Here is an 11,531-nt window from a genome sequence, read left to right on the forward strand (position 1 = left end):
TCATTTAGTATGAATGACATATGAAACACAAGGTGCACAAGGAGTGATGCCATCTATTGTGCAATGAACATTTGAAACATTTGGAGTTAAAACTAGGTCAATGTTTCCTTCTTTGGAAACACTGTTGGCCTCTTCCAAAGAACCATTTTGTCTTGGTGCCTTGTTCAGACAGCTGTACTGTACTGTTTAAAGAGATATCCAGCCATCTGACACTGTGCTGCTCTGATCTCTGAAGCTTCCCAGGAAACCAGGAAGCCACAAAAATCTGTCGCTGCATCTTTGAATGCCATGTATTGCCATTCTGATCTGTGATTGTCCTGCTTGATGAGCTTGTCCGATTGGAACAGTTGGACAAGAGTCAGGAATAAGGTGGGGCTAAAGGGGTGCAGCATCAAGTCCACTGGTATCTCAGGAGTCACGTGATGGAGTAGTGGCCGGATGGTGAACTCCAGCCCTCTCCAGAAAAGTTGGGAAAAACAAGAGAAAATACAAAGGCACAGAAATACAAGTTAAAGAAAAGTGAGTATAAAGGTGGAAAGAAGATGGAGACAAAAGGAGAAAAATCAAAATCAACGGAAAGAAGAGAGGAAGAGAAGACAACGGAGGAAAAAGGTGAAGGCCTTACCTGTCCGAAGAGGCCCGCTGTGGAGAGAAGACCCCACTACCTCAGGTCGGTAGAAAGAGAACTACAACAATGGCTCACAGAGCCGAGTAAAAGTGCGCAACCGCGCATGCGCGAGGAGTCGCGCATGCGCGATGCGCATGAAAAAAAACACACCGACGGGAGGGGGGACCAGCTGGGGAGTCGAGCTCCACAGCCGGCAACGACAGCTGCAGAACACCTGCAGCAAGAAGAGACCACAGAAGACAATGGAAACAAGAAAGAAGTGGAGGAAAGGGCAGCAAAGAAACAACAGACGGTCAACCTAGAGGAAGAAGAAGAGGAAGAGGAAGAGTACAGGGAAATAGAAGAAGAAAAGAAAGGCAAGGTAAAGGAGGTACTTGCTCTTGTTAGAGGATACATGGAGTCATTTAAAGAATGGCAAACACAGGAATTCAATGATTTAAGAAGAAGGATAAACAACACAGAAAAGAAAATAAATAAAATGGATATGACCTTAACAGAAATGGGGAAAAAAATGGACAAGATGGAAGAACGGGCAATAGCAGCAGAAATGGAGGTAGAAGACTTAAAAAAGAAATTGGAGGAATCTAATAAAAAAACTAAAGAGACACAAGAATTACTAGCCCAAAAAATAGATATAATGGAAAATTATAACAGAAGAAATAACATAAAGATAGTGGGCCTTAAGGAAGATGTAGAAGGCAAGAATATGAGGGAGTTTATAAAAGAATGGATCCCTAAGGCCCTAGGATGTCCAGAACTACAGCAAGAAATGGAAATAGAAAGGGCACATAGAGCATTGGCCCCTAAACCACAACCACAACAAAAACCAAGATCTATTGTAGTAAAATTCCTAAGATATACTACAAGAGAAAAGGTACTGGAGAAGACAATGGAAAAAGTAAGAGAGGGCAACAAACCACTGGAGTATAAAGGGCAAAAAATCTTCATTTATCCAGATATAAGCTTTGAACTCCTAAAGAAGAGAAAAGAGTTCAATGCAGCAAAAGCGATTTTATGGAAGAAAGGATATAAATTTACACTGAAGCATCCTGCGGTATTGAAAATATTTATTCCAGGACAACAAAACAGACTATTCTCGGATCCAGAAGAAGCACGAAAATTTGCAGAACAATTACAAAAATAGACTGAGGGATGAAGACGGGTAATGAGAGCAAAAATTATCACGATTGATATGTATGTGGGTAAAGACAAAAATAGACTGAGGGATGAAGACGGGTAAGGAGGGTAAAAATGACCACGATTGATATGTATGCGGGTAAAGAGGTATAAGAGTGAATAGAGACAATGGGCATATGTGAAAGTATCTGTAATTAGAGGAAAACATAGAGAGTATAGACAAGAATTAATAAGGGAAGGTAATGGAATAGAGAGAATAAGGAGGGAACTAAAAGAGTGACCTTTGTGACATATAAAAAGCGAAATCTTTTCTGGGGGGGGCTGGGTGGGGGAAAAGAGCGGTCACTGCAAAATCAGTTGACGCTTGCGAGTGGATTCGCAAATCCAAATGGAGAGGGGAGATGTGGTTGTCCGACAAGGGATAAAGGGCAACTCAGGAGGGGAAGGGGAGATTGGGGATAAAGAAGATAGAAATAGGAGAATAAGGAAAATGTTGGATGTTGTAGGAATGTTGTCTGGTAAAGAGTTGAAAATAAGAAAACAGAAATGGAAAAGGAGGAAAGGTAATGATGGAAAAACGGAAAGAGAAGATAAACAAAATATAAAATGGCTACGCTGAACTATATGACTCTAAATATTAATGGAATACATAACCAAATTAAAAGGAAGAAACTACTAAATTTACTGAAAAAGGAAAAAATAGATATAGCATTTGTCCAAGAAACACACTTAACTGAATTGGAGCACAAGAAATTAAAGAGAGATTGGGTAGGACATGTAACAGCAGCATCGTATAATTCAAAAGCAAGAGGAGTGGCTATATTAATTAGCAAAAATGTGCCATTTAAAATAGAAGAGGAAATAATAGATCCAGCAGGGAGATATGTTATGATAAAATGTCAGATATATTCAGAGCTTTGGAATCTACTTAATATATATTCACCTAACGAAGAAGATCAAAAGTTTATGCAAGATATCTTTTTGAAGGTAGCTAATACGCAAGGGAACATACTAATAGGAGGGGATTTCAATCTGAATTTGGATCCAAATATGGATAAAACGGGGAAAAAAATTAACAGGAAGAACAAAGTAACCAAATTTATAATTAAATCAATGCAAGAAATGAAACTTGTGGACATATGGAGGAAACAAAACACAAAAGAAAAGGAATACTCATACTACTCGACTAGACATAAAACATACTCAAGGATAGACCTATTCCTGATATCAGCCCACATACAAGGGAGAGTTAGGAAAACGGAATATAAAGCTAGACTATTATCGGACCACTCACCCCTGTTATTGGCAATAGAGCTAGAAGACATCCCTCCAAGAATGTATAGATGGAGATTAAACCCCATGCTACTTAAAAGACAGGATTTTAGAGAATTTATTGAAAAACAATTAAAAATGTATTTTGAAGTAAATACGGAATCAGTGGAAGATAAGTTTATACTATGGGACGCAATGAAAGCATTCATTAGAGGGCAAATAATAAGTTATGCAACCAAGATGAAGAAGGACTATAATCAGGAAACAGAGCAGTTGGAAAGGGAAATAATAAACATAGAAAAAAAATTAGCAATAAAGGAAGATACAACCAAAAGAAGAGAATTGGCGGATAAAAAAAATAAAATATGAAACATTACAAACATATAAGGTGGAGAAGAATATAATGAAGACAAAACAGAAATATTATGAACTAGGGGAAAAAACACACAAAATCCTAGCATGGCAGCTTAAGACAGAGCAAACTAAGAAAATGGTATTGGCAACAAGGAAAAAAGACAAACAAATTACATATAATCCAAAAGAAATTAAGGAAAACTTCAGAGAATTCTATGAACAATTATACCGAACCGAAAACGAAGGGAAAGAAGGGAAAATAGATGAATTTTTGACTAAAATTGAACTACCAAAACTACAAATAGAGGAACAAAATAAATTAACAGAACCATTTGGAACAGTAGAAATACAAGAGATAATAAAAAATTTACCAAATAATAAGACACCAGGAGAGGATGGACTCCCAATAGAATTCTACAAAACATTTAAAGACCTAATAATACCGCCCCTCCTGGATGTAATCAACCAGATTGATGAGACACAAAACTTACCAGATTCATGTCTTCTTTCTTTCTTTGGCTTGGCTTCGCGGACGAAGATTTATGGAGGGGGTAAAAAGTCCACGTCAGCTGCAGGCTCGTTTGTGGCTGACCAGTCCGATGCGGGACAGGCAGACACGATTGCAGCGGTTGCAAGGGAAAATTGGTTGGTTGGGGTTGGGTGTTGGGTTTTTCCTCCTTTGCCTTTTGTCAGTGAGGTGGGCTCTGTGGTCTTCTTCAAAGGAGGCTGCTGCCCGCCAAACTGTGAGGCGCCAAGATGCACGGTTTGAGGCGTTATCAGCCCACTGGCGGTGGTCAATGTGGCAGGCACCAAGAGATTTCTTTAGGCAGTCCTTGTACCTTTTCTTTGGTGCACCTCTGTCACGGTGGCCAGTGGAGAGCTCGCCATATAATACGATCTTGGGAAGGCGATGGTCCTCCATTCTGGAGACGTGACCCATCCAGCGCAGCTGGATCTTCAGCAGCGTGGACTCGATGCTGTCGACCTCTGCCATCTCGAGTACCTCGACGTTAGGGGTGTGAGCACTCCAATGGATGTTGAGGATGGAGCGGAGACAACGCTGGTGGAAGCGTTCTAGGAGCCGTAGGTGGTGCCGGTAGAGGACCCATGATTCGGAGCCGAACAGGAGTGTGGGTATGACAACGGCTCTGTATACGCTTATCTTTGTGAGGTTTTTCAGTTGGTTGTTTTTCCAGACTCTTTTGTGTAGTCTTCCAAAGGCGCTATTTGCCTTGGCGAGTCTGTTGTCTATCTCATTGTCGATCCTTGCATCTGATGAAATGGTGCAGCCGAGATAGGTAAACTGGTTGACCGTTTTGAGTTTTGTGTGCCCGATGGAGATGTGGGGGGGCTGGTAGTCATGGTGGGGAGCTGGCTGATGGAGGACCTCAGTTTTCTTCAGGCTGACTTCCAGGCCAAACATTTTGGCAGTTTCCGCAAAGCAAAGCAGATTCATGTAAAACAGCAATAATTACAGTGATACTAAAACAAGGGAAAGATCCAATCTCACCAGCGTCATATAGACCAATATCTCTGCTAAACACAGATTATAAGATAATAGCTAAACTATTAGCGAACAGATTAGCAGAACAGGTACCGAAAATGGTAAATTTAGACCAAACTGGATTTATCAAAAAAAGACGCACAACAGACAATATTTGTAAATTTATTAACTTAATTCATGCAGTAGAAGGAAATAAAGCACCGGCAGTAGCAGTTGCTTTAGACGCAGAGAAGGCCTTCGACAGAGTAGAATGGAATTACTTGTTCAAAGTATTGCAAAAATTCAGTTTACCGGAGAAGTATATTAATTGGATTAAAGCATTATATAAGGGACCGTTAGCGAAAGTGACAGTAAATGGACATGTATCAAAGCAATTTAACTTAAGCAGGTCAACGCGGCAGGGATGCCCACTATCACCATTATTGTTTGCGCTAGCTATAGAACCACTAGCAGAATCGATAAGAAGAGATAATAATATAAAAGGAATAAAAATAAAAGACAGGGAATATAAAATCAGTCTGTTTGCAGATGATGTGATAGTGTACTTAACAGAACCAGAACTATCAATAAAAGAACTATATAAGAAATTGAAGGAATATGGAGAAGTGTCGGGATACAAGATAAACGTAAATAAAAGTGAAGCAATGCCTATGAATAACGCGGATTTCTCAAAATTTAAGGAGGAATCCCCATTCAGATGGCAAACGCAGGCAATAAGATACCTAGGTGTGCAAATAAACAAAAATCTAGGCCAATTATATAAACTCAATTACAATCCACTAATGAAAAAATTACAGGACGATTTAGAGCATTGGAAAGAGCTACCACTAACACTGATAGGAAGGATAAACTGTATTAAAATGAACATTTTTCCAAGGATACTATACTTATTTCAGGCATTGCCAATACAACTGACAGAAAAATTCTTCAAAGAGTTAAAGAAAATAATAAGGAGATTTTTATGGAGAGGGGGGAAACCGAGGATAGCACTAGACAAATTAACAGAATGGTATAAACAAGGAGGCTTACAACTGCCAAACTTCAAAAATTATTATAGAGCCGCACAATTAAGGTACCTATCAGATTTTTATCAAACAAGGGAAAAACCAGACTGGACGAGACTAGAATTAGATAAAATAGGGGAAAAGATACCTGAACACATATTATATAAATGGGACGAAAAATTGGTACAACATAGAACTTCTCCAGTATTACACCATCTCCTCAATATATGGAAGAAGATTCATGTAGAAAGAAATAAAATAAATTACCAAATACCAAAACTAATATTGACGCAAAATAAGCTACTCCCTTTTACAATAGACAACCTTGCCTTTAGAAAATGGGAAAAAAAAGGGATTAAAAGAATAGAAAATTGTTTTTCAGGAAGTAGATTCTTATCCTTTGAACAAATGAGAGATAAGTACAATATAACGGGAGATACAGCGCTGGCATATTACCAACTGAGATCCTACTTGAAAGATAAATTAGGAAGCAACTTGAGTTTACCAGAGGGAAGTAACCTTGAATATGTGATTACAGATACAATGTTAATCAAAAGATTTATAAAAAATATGTATATTAAACTGCAAGAAAAGGAAAATGAGGAAACAAATGGTAAAACTAAACAAAAATGGGAACAAGATTTAAATATAAAGATAAAAAAGGAAACATGGGAGAAGTTATGCTCTGGAACGATGAGAAATACAATAAATACGAGGCTGCATATGATACAATATAATTGGTTACACAGACTATACATTACACCGCAAAAGTTAAATAAATGGGACCCAACAGTATCTGATAGATGTTTTCGATGTAAAAAAGAAAGGGGAACAACAATTCATGCAATCTGGACATGTGAGAGAGTAGAAAAAATTTGGGATGATCTCAATCAGATATTAAATAAAATAACAGAAAACAATATACCAAAGAATCCAGAGATCTTTCTCCTAAGTAACATAAAAAATAAAGAATTTGGAATTGACTTGGAGGATGCACAAAAAAGATTTGTTAAGATAGCCCTAGCCGTAGCAAAAAAATGTATTATGTCAACCTGGAAATTGGAAGATAATTTGAAAATACAACAATGGTATATAGAAATGAATAAATGTATTCCATTAGAAAAAATAACATATAGTTTAAGAAATAATATTGAAATATTCGAACAAGTATGGGAGCCTTACATTAAATACAATAGCGAAAACCTACCGGGAACAAACATTACCTAAGTTGATGGAAGGAGAAGAAAAGAAAAGAATGGACTCAGTAGAATTTCTGGTGTATTTTTGTTGAATGACAACATTGTCTAACTGAATTAATGCAACCTAGATTGTATAACTAAAATGGATGAGAGGGGGGGGGATGGGGGGGTGGCTTGGGAGGAGGGAGGGGGGAGGGAGAAAAAGTCACTGTAAATGTGTGGAAAAGAAAAAGTGTATATCATGGCTATTGTGATTTATGGTGTGAAAAATAAAAAATTAAAAAAATAAAAAATAAAAAAAAAAGTCCACTGGTATCTCTCCTCAGGAGAACGAGCAAATTATGAGATTTTATCCTGTCCTTGTCTTTGGTTAATATTGCTTAATTTAATTTAGTGACACAAAGATAGGACCTTTAGACTGTAACAACACCATAAGACATAGGAGTAGAAATAGGCTATTTAGCCCATCAAGTCTGCTTCACTATTTAATCACCTGATCTATTTTTCCGCTCAGCTTCACTGCCCAGCCTTCTCCCTAAAACCATTGATGCCCTAGCTAATCAAGAACCTATCAAACTATGCCTTAAATACACCTAATGACATAGCCTCCACGACTGCCTTTGACAAAAAAATTCCACAGATTTACCACCCCTTGATTAAAGAAAATCCTCTGCATCTCCGCAGATACCCTTTAATTCTAAAGTTGTGTCCATTTATCCCAGACTCTCCCACCATGGTAAACAACCTTTCTGCATCTACTCTGTCATGCCTTTCAACATTCAAAATGTTTCATGAGATTCCCCCTCAGTCTCCTAAATTCCAACATGTACAGACCAAGAGCAGTCAAACACTCCTTATATGATTATCCTTTCATTACCAGAATCATCCTTGTGAACCTCCTCTGAACCCTATCCAACATCAGCACACCCTTTCTTAAATGAGGAGCCTAAAATTGCTCTCAATAAATACTCACCAGTGCCTCAACATCACATCCTGCTCTTATATTCCATTCCTCTTGAATGAATGCCAGCATTGTATTTGCCTTCTTCACCACTGACTCAAGTACGCTTTCAGGCTATGCTGCATGAGGACTCCCAGGTCCCTTTGCATCTTGGTATTTTCATATTTCTCCCCATTTAGAAAATAGTCTGCCCATTTATTTTCCTCTACCGAAGTGCATGACTGCACACTTTCCTAACAATGTATTTCAATTGTCACTTCTCTGCCCATTCTCCTAATCTGTTTTAGTCCTCTGCAGCCTGCCTGTTTTCTCAACACTCCTTGCCCCTCCATCTCCCTTCATATCATCTGCAAACTTGGCTACAAAGCCATTCATTCCATTAATTAATTAATTAATATACAACATTAAAAGAAGCAACTCCAACACTGACCTCTGTGGAACACCACTGGCAACTGGCAGTCAACCAGAATATGGTTTTCTGACTACCTGCTTCCTGCCAATCAGCCAATTCTGTACCCATGCTAGTATATTTCCTATTATACCATGGACTCTTAACTTGTTAAGTAGCGTCATGTGCAGAACCTTGTCAAAGGCCTTCGGAAATTCCAAACACACACTATCCATTACATCTCCTTTATCTAGCCTGCTTGTCACTTCTTCAAAGAATTTTGATAGGTTTGTCAAGCAATATTTTCCTTTAAGGAAATCATGCTGGCTTTGGTCTATCTCACCATGTGCCTCCAAGTACTCCAAAACCTCATTCTTGACCATTGACTCCAACATCTTCCCAATCACTGACTTCAGGGTAATCAATCTATAATTTCCTTTCAACTGCCTCCCTCCCTTCTTGTATAGTGGAATGATATTTGTGATTTTCCAGTCTTCTAGGACAATACCAGAATCTATTGATTTCTGAAAGATCATTACCAATGTCTCCACAATCTCTATCACTCATTTTTTTCAGAACCTGAGGTTGCGATTCATCTGGCCGAGAGACTTATCCACCTTTAGACCATTCAGCTTTCTGAGCACCTTCTCCTTGAAATAGTAACTTCCCTTCCCTGATACCCTTTGACTTCTGGCACACTGCTAATCCCATGTACAGTGAAGACTGATGCAAAATACTCATTTAATTCCTCTGCCAGTTACTTGTCTCATTATTATTTCTCCAGCATCATTTACTAAAGGAAGGTCCTATATCTTCTCTCCCCTCTCTTTTACTCTTTATATATTTGAAGAAGATTTTAGTATCCTCTTTGATGTTACAGTAGAAGTCCAAAAACCCAAATGCCAGAAGTCTGTACCACCCGAGAATCCGGACTTTTCGTGAACTCTCAAACTTCTTAAATTAATCAGACTTTAGTGTATGTGCATGCATGTGTAAATGCCACAGATGGACAATGGAATTTTTATTTTTCTTTAAAACTGCTCATTTTGATAAAGGAAATGAATAAACTATCAAAATTTACCTTTTCTTTATTCATCCTTAAATTTGAATTTTAAAAGTACTGCCCGAGAATCTGGAATATCCGAAAATCTGGACCAACCCAATCCCTGAATGGAGCGAAGAGTTCTGGGAATACAGATACACTGTTCCCTGAAGGTAGTGTTGCAGGTGGACAGGGTCCTAAAGAAAGCTTTTGGCATCTTAGCTTTTATAAATCAAAGTATTGAGTATAGGAGTTGGGATGTTATGTTCAAGTTTTTTAAGACACTGGTGAGGCCAAATTTGGAGTATTATGTGAAGTTCTGGTCACCTAAATACAGCAAGGATATCAATAAGATTGAAAGAGTACAGAGGAGATTTACTAGAATGTTGCTGAGTCTTCAGGAGTTGAGTTACAGGGAAAGATTAAATAGGTTAGGACTTTATTCCTTGGAGCGAAGAAAAATTAAGGACATTTGACAAAGGTTTACAAAATTATGAGAGGTGTAGACAGAATGGATGCGAATAGGCTTTTTCCACTTAGATTGGGGGGGAGATAAATACAAGAGGACATAGTTTTAGGGTGAAAGGGGAAAGGTATAGGGGGAATATTAGGGGAAAGTTCTTCACTCAGAGAGTGGTGGGAGTGTGGAATGGGCTGCCAACTGATGTGGTGAATGTGGGTTCGATCTTGAATTTTAAGAATAGATTGGATAGACACATGGATGGAAGAAGTCTGGAGATTTATGGAATGGGAGCAGGTCAGTGGTTGGCATAAACTAGAAGTGCTGAATGGCCTGTTTTCTGTTCTGTAGCATTCTAGGGTTCTACGGAACTGAATTTGCTAGCCTACTTCCATATTTCATCTTTTCCCTCCTTATGTGTTTTTTTTTATTTACCTTCTGCAAGTTTTTTTTTAAATGTCCCAATTCACTTTCTTCCCATTAATTCTTGCTTTCTTGTATGCCTTGACAGCCACAGTCATGATATTTTTCTATTTGAATAGTTCCTCTTGTTTGGTATGTATTTATCCTGCACCTTCCTCTCTCATGCCATTGTAATTTCATTTACCCCACTGAAATACTCAGTTTAGTTTCTCCTTGTTAAATTTCAAATTGAACTCAATCATATTGTGATCACTGCCCCCTAATGGTTCCTTTGCTTTAAGTTCTCTAATCACCTCTTGGTTCATTTCATCACACCCAATCCAGTGCAGCCGATTCCCTAGTGGACTCATCATCAAGTTGCTCTAAAAAGCCATCTCATAGGATTCTACAAATTACCTCTCTTGAAATGCAGTTCCAAAATGGTTTTCTAAATCTATTTGCACGTAAAAAGCCCTCCGACTACAACAACATGCCTTTTCTATTTGCTGTTGTGTACTATAATGTTGTCCACATCTTGGCCTCTCTTTGGAGGTCTGTATATATCACTGCAGTGTCTTTTTACCTTTACCATTTCTTAACTCAGCCCACAATGATTCTATGATTCTATATCTTCTAATCCTATTTCATCTCCTAATGATTTAATGTTATTCCTTACCAACAGAGCCACACCACCCCCTCTGCTTACCTGCCTATCTTTGCAGTACTCATGTACTCCAGTGACATCCATCCTTTAGCCACAAATCCGTGATGGCCACAACATCGTACCTGCCAATCTGTAGCTGTACAACAAGGTCATTACTTTATCTTTTATGCTGTATGCAATTAAATACAAAACATTTAGCTCTGTATTTGTAACTTTTTTTGACTCTGTGTCCCTGTTGCATTGCAACTCATCCCACTGGCTGCACTGGGCTATCCCTCCACACAAATTCCCTACCAGCTGTCCCTACTTGTGCACCAACTGCCTCTTCCTCTGCCTCTTCACATTGGTTATGCCACCTATCCCACATTTACAGGTCACCCTCTCCTCAGATAAGGTTCCACTGGTCCAAGAACTTGAAACCATGCCCCCTGCATCATCTCTTCAGCCACACATTTCTGCACTATCTTTCTGTCCTGATCTTCCCTAGCTCATGGCACCAGGAGTCCTGCTCTTCAA

The sequence above is a fragment of the Narcine bancroftii genome, chromosome 1 (genome assembly GCF_036971445.1).
Source record: "Narcine bancroftii isolate sNarBan1 chromosome 1, sNarBan1.hap1, whole genome shotgun sequence".
Taxonomy (NCBI): domain Eukaryota; kingdom Metazoa; phylum Chordata; class Chondrichthyes; order Torpediniformes; family Narcinidae; genus Narcine; species Narcine bancroftii.